This window comes from Lygodium microphyllum, chromosome 7, assembly GCF_053477565.2.
Source record: "Lygodium microphyllum isolate KBCC chromosome 7, Lygodium_microphyllum_v1.1.10, whole genome shotgun sequence".
Lineage (NCBI taxonomy): Eukaryota > Viridiplantae > Streptophyta > Polypodiopsida > Schizaeales > Lygodiaceae > Lygodium > Lygodium microphyllum.
The window spans coordinates 34,990,490-35,011,927 of record NC_141141.1 but is presented as its reverse complement, the minus strand read 5'-3'; the positions used below and the strand labels follow the sequence as shown (position 1 = coordinate 35,011,927).

The 21,438-nt window shown below is 40.4% G+C and overlaps 1 protein-coding gene and 1 pseudogene across 10 annotated transcripts in view; both read right to left on the bottom strand.

The window, feature by feature from the left end:
* ARP2 (actin related protein 2) overlaps positions 1-21,438 on the bottom strand; it is a 320,561-nt gene that overhangs the window by 163,596 nt on the left and 135,527 nt on the right. Inside the window, exon 16 of one of the 10 annotated variants that reach the window (XM_087681248.1) lies at positions 5,871-6,658. The exons of 8 other annotated variants lie outside the window; for them this stretch is intronic. The gene's annotated coding sequence lies outside the window, so the exon portion shown is untranslated. Of the gene's footprint in view, positions 1-5,870; positions 6,659-21,438 lie in introns of those variants that run through there. One more of the 10 variants, XR_015691287.1, reaches the window with a different exon arrangement.
* Positions 20,016-20,486, bottom strand: LOC148033336 (large ribosomal subunit protein eL21z/eL21y pseudogene; annotated as a pseudogene).

Sequence of the window (21,438 nt, the reverse complement as noted above, 5' to 3'; positions counted from 1 at the left end):
TGACGTTATTCAGTACACTGATCTCCTTTACAAGGAGGACTTGGTCCCTTGACATATGGTAGGATGTGGTTGGCAACTTGACCTTATTATAGTACACTGGAAAGGAGAACTTGGAACCTTGGCATACGGCAATCTTTGTTACTTCTTTGCCATGACTTTTGTACTCTTTTAGTTATTTGATCTTTTGTAAACCAAGTTTATACACAATGGCCTAGAGCCATCTTGCATCTTGTAATCATGTAATCTTACACTTTCTTGGTGATTAATACAATTCCCTGGTACAAAAAAATAGAGAGAGAACTCACAAATCAATAAGAGAGAATGAGGGAGAGACAGTGAATATAGTGAAAAATAGAGAAGATGGGGGAAACATCAATATATGCAACTTCGTAATCATAGAAGCACCCACTCACTTGCACTAGAGATGCAACAACTAGGATGCAAAGTATTCTAATTGATATTGACAATGGTGCAAAGAAAACATATATGCATCTCATAATGTCATGTGATAGCCTACTCTCTTCTTCCTCTCGCCTCTCTTAGAAGTGGATATGAGAATGTGTGTGTGTGCGTGCACGTGTGTGTGTGCGCACACGCATGTGCCTAGAAGAGCTTTTTGGTTGATTGTGGCTCCTTGTGATTTGTGACTAGTGATCACATATGCGAGTGTCAATGAGAACGTGGATTTATGGTACTGAATAGCAAGTGGTACCATAGGTCGTGACGTAGATTCGTGATATCATTTTGTCATTTGATGTGTCGATATGGTTGATCTTACACATCGCATTGTTTGCTACACTTATGGTGAGGTCAATGTTCTCAGTTATCATTGCAGTCACCCCAACTGCTATCTCCTCTATCTCGTGGAAGTTCTTGTCATGTAGCTAGGTTTGCCATGCTGGCTAGTCTTTTGCATTCATATAAGCTTTTACAGCGTAGATCTATTCAAGTATATAGTATTTGTGTAGAATCTGCTTGTTATAGTCTTCCTTATGTGTATATATGATTATTGTTTTTTTATCAACGAAATCTAGGATGTCCTTGTCTATCATGCACTGATGTAAGCATTCATGTATCTCTCACTTTGTTAGACAATAATGTCTATCACTTGTAGAAATTGTAGGAATGGCATGTCGCATGCGTAATTGAACTAAGGTTTGGAGAGTGTGTTGTTTTCCATATGCCCAATACGATGAGGAGGTGATTTGACATTGTTTGCAGAACTTGGTTTGATGGTTGTAGATAAGCGGTAACTACACAAGATCGCCAAATAGTATTACGAGTTTCTTGCTGAATGGACTGAGCAACAAACCTTGGCATACGCTCACTATCTGGCGCACTATTATAACGAATGTTTTCCTTGTTGACATGGGCATCTCATCGATGATGATTGCATCAACTTCTCTTATTACAATGTAGCATTCATCCATCTCTTGCAATTGTACTAGATATTGATGAACTAGTAGTGGACCGTGGTGGATAGGCTCCATAGTCTAGTTGTAGTTGCTTCTATGCTTGTTGTTAGACATACGCTCTTATTCTTGGCAATGAGGTTGTAATTATAGTATCGTATGAGGAAGCTCTTTCCATTGCTTGGTGCATCATTGACGATATGTAGGCCTTATGTCACATTGATGAGGTGGTTATAGACAGCTTATTATTCTATTATTAGAGTACTGTCAGGAATTGTTCAGAACTCTTTTATGAGTTGTAACATCTTTATTTGTATTGATGTAATGCTACTTTTGTAGTCAAAAGCTGCTAGAGATATTATGAATATTGTTGGGTTGTCTTTGATGAAAGGGATCTTTTGAATGATCATGTTCATCAATTTGGTGGGTTCGATTTGAGGCGAGCAAGTTTCTTTGTGTATAGTCAATGATGAACATTTGGAGTCCTCATTGGCCATGAGACCACAAAGTTGACACTCGATTATAGTATGATTGTGCGGAGTGCTCGACACTTATAAATTCGCTCTTTAACCTAAAGCTTATTCGTTGTAGTAAAGTGTTAAAGAAGAAACCTTTAGTTTGGTGGCTTTGGTGAAAATTGATGAATCATAACAGTCTAGTATGCTGCTCCACGGTATTGCTGTAAGGGTTGCGGAGAGTGGGTTCAAGATCAAATGTAGTGGTGGTTTCGATAATGCTATAAGTGATACTAATAGAATGTTATATGCTTCAAGCTTGATGGCCGAACACAGTAAAGGTCTACAAAGGGTGCGTGATGATATTCCCTATCCTTATGAGCTTCCATTGTCGTATTTGTTCAAAAGAGTTGTCGATGTACTCGACAAGCTCGCTTCGTGTGACTATCAGGATCTGCTTGCAATTTAACGCTGCTTTGATGGGTGACAATGGTTTGTACAATATTGCGGTGGAGATTACTTTTTGCTTGTTTGAGTCCAAGTCTTGTAGTCCTAATCTCTTGGCATCTTTAGTTTGGATATTTAACTCTTTGATCAACTCCATCTTCATTGCATACTTGAGCTAGTAAGAGATGAAAGAGTTTAATACTCATTGAATATTCATGTGCGCTTTTCAAAGGAGCAGTAATATTGGGTGATATGGCACAACATTTTGGTGCTCATCTCCAAGATAGTAGTAGATTTATGTATCATTGAGTTCCAAGGTCTATTGTTGGTTTCGAATCGTCACGTGAGGCACAAGAAAATCCGTACTTGCTTTTACCATGGCCCTTACTCTTGCTTATATAGTAGACACGTCAACACCTATGAATTTGCTTTGCCATGATGAGGACTCATAGTTTTCTTGTTAAACTACACCGAACATCATTGCATGAAATGTGTGTGCATATCTCATTTTTCGTATTTGCAACGTGTACCTCATGTAACTATAGGATCACATGTGCATGTAAGGAGCCGCTGTGTTGGATCTTATGCCTAATGATATGGTGTTGGACGTGTCAGATGCAAGCAACTCTGCCAAGAATGTATTGGTTGAAGAAAGGTGAAACCTGTGTGGAAGAGGATGGCGCACTTCGTGAGGTAGTCTTTCCATGAGAATTCAAGATTGAACTCCTTTGCAATGCATTTGAACTTGTTGATCTCGGTCCACCTTGTATTGGTAACCTCATCCACATTGAACATAAGGAAGAAATAAGGCATGCCCCATACGTTGTCTATTGTGATAAGGCCCTTCAAGTTATGACAGGGCCAAGATAGGGATCCCGATGTATTGAAGCAGGAACACTATAGTGGAGGATATGCCTTACAACCACCTTATTGAAACTGTTCTTGTTTGCACACCTGTAGTTGCCAATGTCCCTTTGTAGGCAAGTTGTGCTTATGTTATTCACAATCAAGATAGCTTGTTTTAGTTGGTATAGAATCGAGATGTAAGGCTTGTGTAAGGTATACATAGAGAATATGGTTGATACTTGCATCTTGATGTATTCACTAAGATAGATGTTGCTATCGTAGATACCATGGCCAAGTGAAAATAAGAATGAAAACATTGCATTTTCCAAGGTGATATCTAGGTAGGATGAGCTTATAGACAAGTTGTCCGTCCTAAACATTGATGTTTTTTCTATGAGACAGTTATTATTCCATAATATGATGCATGTAAACTTGTGTTGATCGGCTCTTTGGAATGCATGTCGTCGGCTTGACTTAACTATACATTGTCGAGAAAATTGTAGCCTCTTTCATTCTTGAGTTTTGCTTTGAATTTTGGGTTAAATGGAGAGCTTTTATGATGGAGCTCTAGAATCCTTTTGATGGATTGTCTACTGAAGATGCAAAGCCTTGTCCTTGGATGTGGATGTTCTGCCATAGCCATGTGCTTCTGAAATAGTGGATTATGTAGCATGCTGAAAGCAAACACATCCGCAATATCAGATGTAATCAAGTCAATTCTAGTAGATGGCTACGAAAGTAATGTATCATTCCAAGAGACTAGAGGGTTGTCAAGAATTGATCACCAATCCAAGGCTTCGTTCACAATCATTGTTATCATTTTGGAGACCAAGATGGATGTATCAATGACGCTCAAGAGTTGAAGCTTAAATAATTATGCCTTGAGAATTCATTTTATGTAGTCTAGTAACAGTGAGACCACGTATTTATTTATGCCTTTGTTTGCAAGACATGATTGACATTTCATTATCATCATATTGACTCCGTATTGTTGGTATACAAGAATGATAATAGTCCTTGACAAAGCTATCATTACTTGTATTTCTTCTGAAGATGCATTGTTCTTTTGCGAGATAATAGCATGATGTTGCATTGTGACTATACCATAGGATGTGCACATTGTTAGTATTCCAATGATGGTCATATTCCATTGCCCAAGATGATTCGAATTTGTTTATGTTATACCAAGTTGCAACAAAGGGTTTTAATGATATTTTTTTAGCTTTCCTTTTTCTAGAAGTCTTGAAAGATGCCCTATAACTTTGTTTTAATGTAGCCTCCATTGATTATGAAAATAATGCATTCCTATCATTCAACTATACTATACTTGTTCATGAAAATAATATGCTATACTTCATAATTACATATTTAAATAAAACTAATTTTCCTCTTTTACATTTAAGAATAATGATATTTTATTTTTAACTTAATAATAATCCAAATAAATGAATAAGATCAATAAATATTAATAATACTTCAAAAAGCTAAATGAAATTAAAAAAACATACTATATAATATATCGAAGAGTTCACATAAGTCTCTTCGTATTCAAATAATTATGAAGGAATGTGCTATTTATCTGTCCATTCAAAATAGGATGTTAGTTTAAAAGTACATTTTTATTTTTTCCAGTACATTTGAAAGATCATTACGCTTTCGTTTTTTCCATACATTCAAAATATTGTTTCCTTTTCTTTTCATTTCACTACTAATTAACTATTAACTACTAGAAATACTACAAATACTACATAAGTGTAACAAACATAAGTCTAACTACTAATACTGTAACTAATAATTAACTATTAACTATTACAAATAGTACTAATACTACATAAGTTTAACTAATAAACTAATATTTACTACAACTACTACTAAGTCTAACTAACACAAGTCTAACAACTAATACTGCAACTAATAATTAACTATTAACTATTACAAGTACTACTAATACTAAATGATCTTAATCATTTGTGGGTTGATAGCCAAGCTAGTTGACAACACGCTCATTATTCCTTGGACCACAACCGCAAGCACACATGTCAAAGGATTAATCTTTCAAAGAGAGCTTACACGCATGCACATTGCTTTGGCGTTGTAGCATTGTGTTCCACATGAAGTGAGAAGCGACGAAATCATCTTGCTTTTCTTTTTTTCGTTTCATTCGATTTTTAGTTTTTTTTTTCAAAATTTATAAGAAATCGCAAAACTAGGCCCAAAAAAAAACAAGAAAAAGATAAAAGAAAAACGACAAAAGCTAAACGAGTTAAAAAAGCTTCTTCTTCTTCTTTTTCATTTGATTTTTAGTTTTTTTTTTCAATTTTAAGAAACTTTACAAAACGAAGCAAAAAAAAACCGGGAAAAAGATGTAACCATAGATAACTAACTACAACAAGCACTTGTCCCTGTGAGGTGTGTGGGAATGATCAATGACAATAGCTATTGTTACAAACGAAGGTCTTTACACAAAATAAATGCGTCATGTGACATGGTTCCATGTGCCGTGCAGAAAACTTGCCGAAAATGTCTTTTATCCGATGTATTAGCCACGACCAGCAGGCAGGTCCTAAACATTCTTTGCTAACAGCAAAATAATGAAGTTGCTGAAGCACAGGCATAGCATTGCTTCCTTTTCTTTGACAAGAAAATGATATTTGCAGCAATCTCTTGTCATATATACTCAATTTATGTGAAGATTACCATAGAAAATAAGCATTCTATCAATCACTTCGATTGGCTTAGCCCATAAAAGATCTATGCCACTTTCATGTATGTAAGGAAATTATGAACTAGTGTGATAGAAAGAGTGATAGTGCAGCACGGTAATTGCAATATTTCCAACTGTATTGCACAGTTCCGTGTACTCAAGTAAGTGCTACATCTAATTCGAATGTTCCATTTGTATTGTTGAAATGTTACTGGTCGTGGGCATGTGGAACGGTGTGGCTCAGTACACAGATCAAGGAGGTTGCAGAAGACACAGATGATGTATAGGAATTACAATTGATGCTTGGAAAATAGACTGAGTCTATTTGATATGCTGGATTTAAACTAATGACATGCATGCCAAAGAATGAAGACATATAATCAAGTGATAGTTATGTGTTATGCTTCTTAAAATTTGTGACTCGGTGATCTCAAGATATTCTTATTTTCATAGTGTGTGTAACAATTTTACTAGAGCTGTCTTCCGCCCTTACTGACTAGAACCATATGCCACTGCCCTTGAGATGGTTTGTGCTCTTTCTCTATATAATAAGCAACCATCCCTCTTTTACTCATTGTAATTGACGATGATCAACTCTTTTTTTGAACATCTATTTTTGCACATCCCTATCAGGTAGTAGTTGTTTGATAAGCTTCTTTCTTTCTGCATGAACCTTTATAGGAAGTACTTGAAGTAAGATCTCTTTGACAAAAAAATTCGGACATGATTTTCTGACCACTTTTGTGGTGTATTTTGATTAGTAACTCATCCTTGTGATGATCTGCTCTGCAGCGCTGCATGAGTTACAGAACGGATGTCATGTACTAGTAAAGCAACTAAATGATTTCACACAGCCCTTATATTGACTTGTTAAAAAACTGAGTATTCTGATTGGAGAAAATTTTGCTAAATAACCAGGACTTGCCAAATGACTTTGCAAGAAAAATGGCATGCAATTGCTGAGAATTGTATCCAGGCACACTGTATTGGCTGGGCAATGTCAAAGGCAAACTGGTCAAAACATTCACTAACATCCAAGACCACAGATCAGAATACTCTAAGCGCCTTATGAAGATTATGCATCTTGAGAGGCTCCAACCTTCATGCAATAGAGCAATAAGAATGTGTCCTCTTGTGAAAATCCCAATCCATATCCAAGAGGTCACAAGTGTCTATATGAGTCATTCACTTTAGGCGGGCCACCTCCCTAATGCTTTTCATCATGTCTGTAGCTCCTCTAATGCCATGGAACCTTTGTCTCTGTGACTCAAATAGTAGCTCTAGAAAGGCAAACCACTCCCCCATTGTAGAAGCACTCCATAGAGAGGAGCTCCCCGCAAGGTAAGTGCATCCTCCCTACGATGGCGTGGCCTCTCTACCATGAGTACTACTTAAAGGGTTCATGATTCCCACATGATCTCTACACCTAGGCTGAATAATAGCATCCCAAGCTACTTTAGCCCTTGTTGGACTTCTGTCTCCACTTGACCAAATGAAATTCCTAATAAGGCACTTCACATGGCTGATATAGAGATTATTAGTAGACTCAACTATGCCTAAAGTAGATGTTAAAAAAAAACATTGTTTTCAAAGGAAATACCTAGAGAAAGCTCAACAAGTGGTAATATACCACATGGTAGAGAGTAAGACCTAGTTAGCCAAGTCTACTCTCCTTGCTAGAGAAAGTCTTGCCATACTCCAATACATGAGCTTTTGTATTACATCCTTGGACATCCGGATGGGCACTGGTAGTATCGGTCACAGCGGTCATGAAGTGACTCAATGCAAATCTCCTTGGACATTTGCATGGATGCTAGTAGCATTCGTCATAGTGGACATGAAGTGCCCTTAGTGTGATTCGCATAAAGCCACTTCATGACCGCTATGACCATTGCTACTGGCATCCATCTGGATGTCCAAGCCTCAAGAATGTAATATGTTGCCTGATGCTAAAGAGTAAGGGTGCTAATTGTTGTTTTGAGGCAACATCAATTATCATAAACGAGCACTCTCTTGATGCTAAAGAATTTCCATATACCTTAGTCTTAAATCAACCCAAATTTCTCTCAAACACAATGTCCTCAATTGCTCTCACCAACCTTAACCAAATGCACAACAAATCTGTCCATTCACACTATAACAAGTGTAATGCATAAGAATACGTGCTATCCACATTCCAATGGCCTGTGAAAGTGACATTCAAGGTGCAAAGATGGTCCCACACTATTGCATGTTGCAAACGATGTATAAAACAAGTAGATATCAATTCTAAACTGCTCTAAGAAGCCTCAGCCTTGTGAATCAATCCCAATACTTTGACCTCAACTTTGTACGTGCAATTCACCATCAACCTTAGTAAATTCAGACTTGTACTTTAGATTTGCATTGCTACCATAGCAAACCAACATTCAATTCATGCCCAAAAACAAAGGGTGATTGCGGCGATCCCTACCAAACGCATCTCCTTAGATACTGCCTTGCATTTCTCTATTTTTCCCCATGTATTTCTTGCAATAGAATGGCTATATTTAAACCATTTCACTTGGCATAAATGATCCACAAGTGCACAATGACCTTGTGTGTCTCCAACTGTAGAGTGCTAAAAAATGCACATGAAAACCTATGAATGACAACTAGCATTTGAAACCAATTTCATTAAGTAAGCATTTGCCTAGACAATTATCTTGCATAGTTCCCATGTAATCCGACACTTCACAATCAAAGAGATTTCTTGCAATAAAACTATGAGAAAACCATTTTCTTCACAACAAAGCTGTCTAGAAAGTGCACTAGCCTTGAGACTTTCAAGAAGACAAGAATTTCAACCCTTCATGCTAAGATAACCTATTTCAATAAAATTTGGTTGAAAACAACAATATACCTTGCTGTAAATGGAGTTATAAAGCCACCCAATGGATGCCCCATACAAAGAGGAGAAGATTGCCTATTATCTTGACTCCATATTTGTCGTTAACTTGTGTTTCATGGCTAAAAACTACAATTTCTCCAGCAAAGAAGATAAGAATGTCTTTTCTCTAAACTTAGGTTTCTCAAATGATAGAGAAAGATATCCCAAATAGCCAAGATCAACTTTCTAATTGAGTAAACCAATAAATCTTATTTTTTATTCAAGACTAAGTAATGACTTGCTCATTAATCATAAGTGAGTTGCTCACTCGACTAAACTTAAGCTCAAGCTTGCTTTATAACTTGGCTGAGATGCTTACTAGGCAAAACCTTTCAATGATCATTAAATCTATGGTGTAAACTTTCAATTAATGAAAGTTTCATATTGCACCTTGTGTGCTTTTTGCCCTTTCCTTGTACCACATAGCTTGTACACTTGTCCATTGCATGCCCGCGTATCAAATCCTTTACTACTAGTGCAATGGTCACCATGCCAAGGGCTAGGGATACCACAATTAGAGTTCATTTTAATTAAATCACTATGCCCACTTCTTATTCTAGTAACATTGACATCCACATAGCAACCAAGGTATCTCACTAAGGTGCTACAGGGAACCCAAGTGAAACTCTCATGAGATCTCAATCTCGCTATTGAGTATCACAAATCCAAAATCCATAGGACTTGTGTCAATTGATAAGAGCTACTAGGGCTCTACCAAAAGTCTCCATAGTCGCTATAAAGACCCCAAATTTCCCCTCACCTCCATCCAAATGTACAATTGTGTCATCTACAAACTCTACATCAAAAAGCTTCTCAAACTTTGGGATGGACAGCCCTTATGCCACAAATACTTAATCTTTCTCTAAGATAAGAGCTCATGGCTTTTGCACAAAAAGAAAAGGTAGGGGTACAAGTGGACAGCCCTCCTACAGATCATTGGATATTGAATTTGTTGCCTCTAGAACCACCAATCAAGGCTCGGCTATGAGATGAGGAATAGAGAGGTTCTACATCTCCAATGCACTACTCTAGAGAGTCCATCCTCAGTACAGTGTCCTCCAAGTACTCCCAATCAAGTCTGTTATAAGCCATAAGCCTTCTCGAAGTCAAGCAGTACAATGAGGTTCTATCTATTGGAGCATGCAAGGGATGTGGATCTTCACAAGGTAAAAATAATATCCAAGACAGTGCACTCCAAAGAGAACCTAAAGGGGTACGGTGCACGATGTATCTAGCATGAGAAGAGAGAAGTTGAGATTAATCACTTTAGTAGAGGATTAGGGCTGTGGTTCATTGTGACATGAACTGGTATCTAAACCTAGACCCTGTGACTTGCATGATGGCTAGAGGTATTGGAAATATAAGAAGAGACCTCTTCAATCAAGGATTACAATGGGACCTTGGGGAGCAGGTTTGGAGGGATCCATTTGCAAAGGCACACAAGGATGTCTTTTTCTTTGGATATATCAATATATGGGGGGACAGTAACAGATAAGAAAGATTAGAGTGATGTCAATGCTGACCAAGTACAAGGTATCACAGAACCTCTCCTTTTAGACTTTTGGAGAAGATTGAAGAATAGCTTTAGACCTAGAAAGATCTATCTCTTTCTATGATTCATAGTGCATAGGAGCTGGGTAGTTGGCACTTGGCTTGGTTATGGCAAAGATCTAGTCACTTGTGTCAAATGCAGGGACTTGAAGGAGATGCAGGCACAATGCAGATGGAATTGCCCTAGGGAACAACCTTCACGAAAAGATATGGAGGGGAACTCTTAGGATAGTGTTTCACGGTTCAGCACAATATATAATTGTGACCTAGAGGGTAGCATGTGTCGTGACTAGTAGTTTGTGGATATGAGGATATGTGGTGGAGCCGTCTGTTGAACTAAAAATGCATTGTAAACTAATTAGCCCTTTAATTACAATCCCAAAACTCAAATGACCAAACTTTCATTAAAAAAAGAAACGCGATTCTAGAGTGTGTCTATGTCCCATAAGCCAAACCCTAATTTGGGAGGAGCCATCCATCTATTAAAACACAAGCTGCCCATCCCTTAGCCTCAATCCTGTTTAGCAAATTGCTAGTGTTTGTTTCTCCTATCCACACCCGTTCACAGAGGATATCTTAGTTTTGAGCTGTTCATTGCTGTTCATCATCAGGTGCCTGCTGCCCAGCCTCTTCCACCTCTTGACGACCATTTCCAGCATGCTTCCATTGCCTCAACTATTGGGTTTACTACGAATCTTGCTGTTCCAGTTTGCATTTGGACCTACAAAGCTGCTGCTAACTGCTGATGTCATCAGCAAACCCTATGTCTATTGTTCTTGACTATTGTCTGTGCTGCCACGTGTCATCGCGCCTGTGTTTTGCAGTCTTCAGCCATCGCCAGCCTACCACATCATCACTACAGGCTGCATTTGCAGATTTCCTGCATTCCTCTATCGGTCTATCACTGATCCAGCTCCACACTGCTCTGTTTGCTGCTACTAAACATCTTTGGAGGCTGTTTGCTGCGTTTCGGGATCCATCACAGTACAATACACTCTCCATCTCATACCCTTTGCTCCGGTCCTAGAGAGAGAGAAGTTCGGGGGTTTGTATTTCACCTTTGAATAATCTGTTTGCTGAATTGAGCATTGTATATATTCAGCATTCATTTATTCATTATCTTCTTCCGTGTTCATTGTCTCTAAGTTACCCTAACCCTACTAGTGTTCTTTATCAGTCTGTGCTTTGTCATACGATTATCTGCAAACAAGTATTTCTTCACATGGGATGAGAGCTGTATACTAAAAGAAGAAACCTAGGCTTTTGATTCGAGTTGAGGATACTATTACCAGTGGAAACTATGTGGCTCCACATATTTTAGATGTAGAGTCTCCCTAAAAATCCCAACACCACAAGTTGTAATATCCAACACTTGTAAATTTTCAAATTTTTTTAGCCAATAGAATATTGTCGCTTGCAAACTTGCAATATTTAAAAATTATGGTATTTATGCAAAATCATACACTTGCTGTACACATTTCACATCAATACATTTACATATGCATGTAAACTTTACAAAGACGTAAGTAAAGCCGTATGCGAACATCCCTTAATGATTTAAAACTTAAGGTTTTTAAGGTAAAACTAGTTTAGTTCTTGTTTCATTGTTTCATTTCACACTTTCTCTCTTCATCTCTTTATGTCCACCGCATCCCTCCTACCTGCTACGATGGATGCTTGCGCACACTTTGATGAGTGGATCCATGAGACTATCTTTGCTAGCCAGGGTGACGAGATATTTCAAGTTTCTCTAAGAACTTCAACCTTGAAAGCGTGCTCTCATCATTGGATCCCCCCTTTCAGGATTTGGAAGACTTTGTGAGCACCATTGCTATCTGCACATACTCCATTGAGGGATCCGACATGACTTGGGTACCTTTGGAATAGCTCATGGTATTTCACGTAGGGAAGAATCACCAAAAAGTGGTGAATAGGTGTCTGGCCCACGTGGATCCTTCGCACAGAGTATGCACTATTCCCATGGGCAATGCACCAGGTCCATCACCTTTGAATATTGTGGAGTGTGATTGCATATTGGCAATTCACCTCCTTGCATTGGATACAACCCTAGAGGATGAGAGTGATGAAGATACAACTCCATAGGTTATTGCTATTGTTAGAATATCAAACTCCCGATAATGTAAAAATGTTTCAACTATGCTTGGAAATGAGTGCTTCTTAGCACTAATATTGAATTAGCTAGTCGCTCCTTTTGTTGGTTACTTTTAGAAATCTAAAAGTTTTCTATGTATGGTGAGAGAAAGGTCAAAGGCCAAGGAAAACTCTCATGAGAGAGGTAAATCAAGAAGCAAGTCATGTAGCACAAAGGATACAAAATGCTACTTCTATAGCAAAAATAGACACTTAAGAAGGATTGTTACAAGTAGAATAACAAGGAAAAGGACAAGAAGGCAAATGAGGATATTGGAAAGGAGAAAATCAAGGTAAAGATTAAGGAGCTTAATGCATGTGACACTGATGATGGTGACATCTTTTTGTATCCTTTTTTGGTTATGCATCCTTAGTTGCCATGGACAATAGTAGGTCTCTACTTATGATGTTGTCTTGTAGAGACCCAATCAATGGTGGGCCTCACAACTTGCTTTGCAAGGATCTAATATGAGTGGAGAGACATCAAACTACCATGGAGTCCATAGGCCGTATGAGATTATATGATCCAAGTACAATCTTATCCTTATGCATCAAGCTTAAGAATTACTAGAAGATAAACCTTTTTTATTCCCTTTAGATTTTCAATGCACAAATCTACTACTTTTGCAAGAAGGATGGACACTCCATGTGGGCTCTTTTTCTCTACCCCTCCATTCACTCCAGTGTTAGGTTTGCTTGTTTTTACTTCATCTTTTTTGGTTTCTACTTCTCTACAAGATTTTGGCGATAATCAAGAGAAAGGTATTATTCAATCAATTCACAACAGCATAAGTCCTAAAGAAGACCAGTGTCTTTATGTAAATACAAGAAGAGATGCTTATAAGAAAAATTATATTGACCCTTCTATAAGTTTGCCTTCTCCTTCTTTTCCTTTGTGTTGTTTCTCAAGATCAATCTGAAATTCAGAAAATTAATTTAATGAATTCACTTCCACATCATCATCTTTATTACATCCCACTAACTTCTTCCGCTGCCTTACCTTTTACACCATTCAATTTTCCCTTTCACATACCACCAATGGCATCTCACATAATACTAGGAGATCTTCAAACTTAGGCACAACCTTTAGGACCTTTTCCTTTCCAAGTGGTGTAGATACACCTATGGAGGAGGCTCAATCTCCATCTCTCACAGTTTCGGGTTTTACACATGGGACACCCTTCTAAGCTTTCCCAATGTGGACCAACTCCTACTACAGTTTGCCCAAAGGGCTTTACCTAGTGGACCTATTGGTTCTCTTCTAGTGCCTACAATTGGGCAAGGCTATAGAGTTTTAGTGCCTCCTCAAACGACACCTTTTATTGACTCTTAACCTATTATTGCCTACCCATCTCATTTTCCTTTCTACCCACTTTATCCGACACCTCATAGTTCTTCCTCCTCAAACAAGCATGCATGCACTGACAAGACTCATTTCAACGGCTCTAATACTTCACCAACCACTATGAAGCTTGTGATATTTAGGATCAAAGACTAGGATAAACTTAAGGTCAAGTTGACTGAATATCGGCGATTACTCCTCCAGTTCTCCACTACAAGGATTCCTAAGTCCCCTAATGACTAGGTCACATTGTTTCTTAATAAGCTTCCAAAGAAATATTTTAATTTCATTCAGCAAATGATTACACAGCTAACTATGCCCATGTTCTATGAGTTTGAGTGTCAGCTACTGTGTTATACTCGACTCTTCGATTAGTTTCATACCACATCCTTCTTAGAGGGGGATCTTGTACTACCTCTTAAAGGGAGAATCATATTAATATAAGGAGCATTTAGCTCGTCCCAAAGTGCAATTCGAATGGGAAAGATGCATCCATTAAGTTGGTACCTTATGGTACTAATACATAAGGTACGGTACCTAAAGTATGGTATAGTATCAAACCTTTCGTACATGGTACTAGTGCAACTAGAGAGAGAGAGAGAGAGAGAGAGAGAGAGAGAGAGAGAGAGGCTTGGGGAAGAAATAAGAAAGAAAGAAGAAAAAAGAAAAAAAGAAAGTTGCAGACTTAAAGTAGAGGGGCCAAAAAGTGCCCATTTTTTCATACTAAATCATACAGATACGTACCCTACGGATTAGTCCGTACTTTGTACGGAGACAACCCTGTATATGAACTATCACGCCGCCAAATGGTTGAGAGTCTTTCATGTATTAAACTATCCAAGGATGTCTGTAGAGCCTGTCAGGTTGCAAAATAACACCGCATGCCATTCCCTCATTGGACTACACATAGAGCTAAGAAGCCCTTTAGATTGATTCACATTGATCTTTGTGGGCCACCATCCCCTACCGCCACTAATAGCGCCTTGTACTTTTTCTTGATTGTGGATGATAGTTCGAGATATATGTGGATGTATATCTTAAATAATAAATTTGACACCTTCATATACTTCTCCACTTGGATACATCTTGTACAAAATCAGACAGGTCGTCATATAAGGACTTTTGAGGAGAGAGAGTGGTGGTGAGTTTACCTCCTGCAAGTATTCCGAATTCTTACACGAGCATGGCATCTCTCTCTAGGCTAACTGCTATCAACTTCCCCTCTTAGAATAAAGTCGTAGAGCATAAGAACCGAACTGTGATGAATATGGCACGCACTATGTTATTCACAAGAGAGCTCCCCAAGCGCCTATGGACTAAGACTGTTAACACATCAATCAACATCCTTAACTGGTGCATGAATTCAGTGGTTCCCTAAAAGACCCCCTTCAAGGCATTTTTTAGAACTCGGCCTCTCATTTCCCACTTTAGAGCTTTTTGGATATTATGCTTACGCAAATACTCCTAATGATGACATACGAAAGCTAGAGCCCCCAACTGATCTCTTGATTTTTGTTGGATACTTCTCCATGATTGAAGCCTATTGCTTGTTTGATCCTTGGATGAATAAGGTGATTACCCATAGAGATTTAGTTTTTGATGGGGGGATATCATGCAACCAATTGCACTAGCCTCTCAACTAATCCCTCAGCCTACTTCATTAGAGATAGTGTCATCTAAGCCAAGTCTACTATCCGCTCTTGAACCACCTTCAGAGTCTTCAAAACCCACAACCCCTTTCAGGGTCCACACCCCATTCACGGAGAATATCTCAATTCAAGTTGCTGTCCTTTGCTGTCTACCATCAAGTGCCTAGTGTCCAGCTGCTTTTGCCTACTGGCAACCATTTTCAACCTGCTGCCATCACTTGGATTGTTGCGTTTATTGCTGATCTGGCTGTTCCAGCCTGCGTTTCAACCTGAACAGCTGCTGCCAACTGCTAATGTCATGTAAACCCTATGTTTGATGTTCTTGATTGTTGCATGATCCACTGCGTGTCATTGCTGCCTGCGTTTTGCAGTCTTTCAGCAGCCATCATCACCTGGTCACCTCATCACTACAGGCTGTGATTTGCAAGTGCTTTCCTCTACCGGTTTGTCACTGATGTAGCTTCACACTGCTGCATTTGCAACTGCTAGACATATTTGGAAGCTATTTTCTGTAGTTAGGGATCCATCACAATACAACACACTCCAATTCATACTCTCAGCTATGTTCCTAGAGACATGGGAGTTCAGGGATCAGCTTTTCACCTCTACATAGTGTGTTTGCTGCATTGAGCATTGCATTCAGCATTTATTCATTCATTATCTTCTTCAATATTCATTAATTTTGAGTTACCCCAAGCCTAACAATGTTATTTATCAACTTATGCTTTGTCATACAATTGTGTTTGTTGTCTGTAGACGAGTATCTTTTTACATCATGCTTATCTCATTCCAGGTCAGCTATTGAGCGGGATTGCCATGCCATACTTTTCAGAGGAGGTGTAGATTCAAGGGTATTGCAAAACTGGAAGCTCATAGCTAGCATCCATAGTTGCCTCCGTACGTGGTACGGAACAGTCCGTACGGTACAATTTCGTGCGTTAAAACAGGCCTCTTTCAGTCACCTGGCCTGTGCGTCCTCATTCCATGTTTCCTGCGCCCCCGTGTTTCGCACTTTTCCTGCACTGTTGCGCTTTTTGGGGGGTTGGGAAGCCTTGGATACCTCACCCCACCCCACTTTTCCAAATTCCAGCCATGCAAAACTTAAAAGGTGCTCCTCTTTGGATTCCTTCCCGGCTCCGGCTTGCAGCCCTCTCTTTGGATTCCTTCTCTCTTTAGACTTTGATTGTTTGAACTTTGACTTTGACCCTTCTCTCATCTACAAAAGGTGCTCTCCTCCATGCTTCCACACCAATTCAGCAGGCACTTACAAGTTACCATTCTCATCTTTCTCTTTCCCGCACCCTATTGAAGCATTTGCCATTCTCAAATCTCATCTCCCATCCCCTTAGACCTCTATCCCGCACCCTATCAAAGCTTTTGCCATTCTCATCTCCTATTCCCTCTCTCTCACTCTTGCTCTTTCAACTTTACCCCAACCCTCGGGCCTCTCGAGTCTCCCTCCCTTTCAACTTTCAAGACTCAAGTTTCAAGAGTTCAGACTCAAGCATCTCTCTTTCTCTCTCTTTTTTTCGTAATGGATGTTATATTTATAAAGTACTGAAGGACAAAAGAGTTACAAAAGTCATGGCAAAGACGCACAGGAAATTGCCATATGCCAAGGAAGTAAGTCCACCCGAGGGAGTAAATCAGAGTGCCGAATGAGATCTATCTACCAATGCAAGAGACCTTTAAGCCTAGCAATATGTCCCTGAACATTAGAGGCTGAATCAAAAAGAAAAGCATTCCGAATGGTCCAATTGTGCCAACAGCCCCAGTATCTAAGAAAGTGAAACAAGATCTTCATATGCGACTGTGCTGGTGTGGGGTATTTGGGCTGCGCAAAAACCCAATCAAAATGGCTTAGCGAGAAACCAACCATTGCTCGCCAAACCGCTGACAAGAGTGACCAGATTTTCTTAGCAAGAGGGCAAGAAATAAATCGATGACGGGCCGATTCCACACTGATGGTGCAAAAGAAACAATTGCCGTTGGAGATTCGACGCTTGGAAAGGCCTAAAGCAAGAGGAAGACCACCAATCGTCACCCTCCAAAGAAAGACCTTGCATTTGAAAGGTGTCTTGTTCAACCAGCCCTCCATCATAGTTACCTTCCACCATGACTGAGATTTACGCAATCCCCATACAGTATTAGCTTCAGTAACCAGCCATTGATGATCTTTAATCAGAAGATGATACACCTGGTTAGCTGAGGCCTTTTCCAAATTCAGCCGGCCTGCAAGGTTCTAATCCTGCCATGGATGATCCGAAGCAAGGGCAGGAAAGGGTTGTCTGCTCTGGAGCACCATCAAAAGCTATCCCCTTAAATCATGGTATCCACAAGGGATCCTAAAAAGCCTCCTAGCTGTAGAAACGATATCAACACATTGCGACTGGCAAGGGTGGCATCTGCAAATTGAAGTCAAGCCCAAACGTGCCATGGGTTTAAATTTTAGTCTCAACTCGTGTTTGCCTTCCCAAGAAAGTAATCGCGAGGCTGCCAACAATTCCAGTTGAAAAGAGTTAGTAGCTAAGCGGTCCTCCGCTGGATGCCATTGAGCCTTCTGAAGAACCAATTTCCACAAACATACCAAATGAGCAAGCAGGGATGATGGAGGACCAAAAAACCGAGAGTCTTCATTAAGAACATGCCACCAGAAGCTCCGAATTTGGGTATTACCATGCACAAGCCCGTGATCCTCAAGAAAATAACGGGCTATAAAGACCCGCGGGTGATGATCCAAGCACATGGCATGAAAGAGAGACCAATGGAGTGCCAACATATGAGTTTTGGCATCCAAAATAGCCCCACCACCCATGCATTTCGAGGTACATGCATGCGACCAAGAAATCCATGAAATGCCTGCATGCAAGGAGTCCTTCCATAACATGAAACGAGTGTACTAGTAAGAGCATTCAATGTAGTAGTAGTCCAAGGCAGCAATGGCAAGAAATATGTGAGCATTGGCAACATAATTGTCTGAGCCACTTTGAGGCGAACATGGAAGGGCCAAGCCTGTGACTTCCAATACAGAAACTTAGCTGCCAGTTTCTATGAAGTCCACTCTAGTAGTTGCTTTGGCCGAACATCAACACCCAAAGGGTACCCAAGATGCCTGACAATGGAACCACAGGGAACAACCATTCCCTGCCAGTCCAATGACTGCAAATCTGACTCCGTGCAACTGAGAATGGCTGATTTCAAAGCATTGATATGAAGACCAGAAGCATAACCAAAGAGAGTCCAAACATCTAATGCTTTGCGAAGATTATCCTTATCCGCACGCAAAATCATAAAGGTGTCATCAGCCAAGGATTGACCAATGAAGTGCTTTCCAAAAGGAAGAGACAATCCAGCCAACTGAGTAGAAGCTGCCATATGAGATAACATCGAAAGAATCGGATGAGTCGCAAGGGCAAAAAAGAGAGGACTCAAAGGGCAACCCTATCTCACCGAGCGTGCAAGGACAAATGGCTCGGTAACACCACCATTCAGCATAACTCGCGAAGAAGCCGCGGACCAGAACAGTTCCCACAACGGCCATGGCATCCTTTAACAAAGGCCAATAGACAACCGGGCAATTTTCCACTTCAACCCACACCAGGCATTCACGTTGAAGCAGGCGCTGAAAGTCTGCCATAGGGCGCCATGGCACAACATGGACCAAACAGCGATCAAAGAACAATGGTAGTTTAGACAGAAGATCAGCCCGATGTTTCTCAGATTTCAACAGCACCTCATAGAAGCCTCGGGGCCCACCACAAATCTCCTCAACACACTCCCCCTGTAGTAAATGGTGCACCCACTGGCGAATATGGGAAAGCACTGGAATCCTGCCAGTGAAGAAGAGTATAACAGCACGGTCATAAAACACCAAAAAAGCGCACAAGACATTTTTCGGGTCCACCGTGGCTTCCAGAACATCTTCAGTTCCAGAGTCAAAAAAAGCTTCATAATTATGTTGGACATACTTGCCAAGCAGATTGTTGGCAAACTCCAATAAATGCTCCCAGTCAATATCTTGAGAATCCATAGAGTCAGAGGCAACTTGAGCATAAGAACGTTCCTGATGACCCATTGTCTCTTCTGACGTATGCTTGGAGCGTTTGCCCGCAGGCTCGAAGTCCGGACCAAGGGGCATCTCCTCCGTACAAGGAACCATATCCTCTGGTTCCTCTGTGTCAGAATCCGGACCAAGAGCTGCCACCGTTTGGTCGATAAAAGCCATATCCAAACCAGCCATATTGTATCACTACTTGTGTAGGTCGGATGCAACGCCAAGAGCTCACGGAAGACAGAAAAACAGGCCTCTCTTTTTTTTTTTGTGAAACCCAAAGTAGAGCCTGAACTATAAAGTAAACTCTTACATAACCCCATGGGCAAACCCTTTGAGCTTTCAAGCCATTCAAACAATGAGCCGTGTAAAAGCAAGAAATTGAAAATCCACGTTTACAGCTGCAAGGAATAATCAATACGAGTGAACTGGCAAGGGCAACTTAACAAGACCTCTCTAAACTGCTTTCAGGGCAGCATAACCCTGTGCATGCAGCAATTTAATATCCTCCTTTAAGATCATTGACAACATCGTAAGGAATGGGTGTCACAGTCTCTAATGTTGCACCCTCCACTATAAATCCAGGCTTAGGACCTTCGGGCTGCCTTTTAGTAGGACTCTGTCTAGAAAATCCTCCCTGCATCGTGAAGGTTGCACATGCTCAATGCGCACATGAATTCTCTTCCTTACGATCCTATTGTTGACCTGTTTGTTAATCTCCACGCCAATGGCTCGTTTAGTAACGTTCCAAACGACGCCGGTGCGGCCGTGGTAGAACTTGTGCGGCATACCTTTGTGGATTGCACCGTTCACCTTGATGTCCACATAGTCCCCAATCCTGTAGGTGCGCAGGTATGTGGAGAGAGGGATGTACCCCTTGCGACGGAAAGGCCGCGAGAACAAATCGCGAGTGCGAGATCGGAGACCATGGCCTACAGGCATGGCGACTGCAGACGCAAACACGCGATCGAAAAGATGAGGTGATGGCAAGAGCGGGACACAAAACCACAACGTTTCGCACAGGCCTCTCTCTTTTTCGTAAAAGGTAATTGTATTAATTACGAAAAAAATACAAGATTACTTGATTACAAGATACATGACGACAATCCAAGCCATCATGTGAAGAGGTGCTAAGTACTACAAGTTACAATTTTATGGCAAGGATGCGGAGGAAATTGCCATATGCCAAGGACGGAAGTCCTCCGTAGAGAGCATATCAGAACGATGGAGAAGAGCTAACTGCCAATACAAAAGGCCCTTAAGCCTCACAATATGCCGCTGAACATTATGGGCGGAGTCAAACAGAAAAGCATTCCGAATGGTCCAGTTATGCCAACAGCCCCAGTATCGAAGAAAGTGATACATGAGCTTCATATGTGGCTGTGCGGGAGTAGGGTATTTGGGCTGGCCCAAAACCCAATCAAAGGGGCGTAGTGTGATACCAACCACCCCTCGCCAAACGGCCGACAAAAATAACCAGACTTTCTTAGCGACGGGGCAAGAAATAAATCGGTGGCGGGCGGATTCCATAGTAGTGGTGCAAAAGAAACAGATGCCATTGGAGATTCGTCGCTTGGAAAGAGCCGAAGCAAGCGGAAGACCCCCAATCATCACTCTCCAAAGAAAGACTTTGTATTTAAAGGGTGTCTTGTTGACCCAGCCCTCCATCACAGTTGCCCTCCACCATGACCGGAATTTACGCAATCCCCATAAAGCATTCGCTTTAGTAACTAGCCATTGATTATCTTTAATCAGAAGATGATACACTTGGTTAGCAGAAGCTTTGCTCAAATGCAGCCGGCCTTGTAGGTCCCAATCCTGCCAGGGATGATCCAAAGCAAGAGCAGGAAAGGGTTGTCTACTCTGGAGCACCGTCAAAAGCTGTTCCCATAAAGGCCTATATCCACGAGGGATCCGGAAAA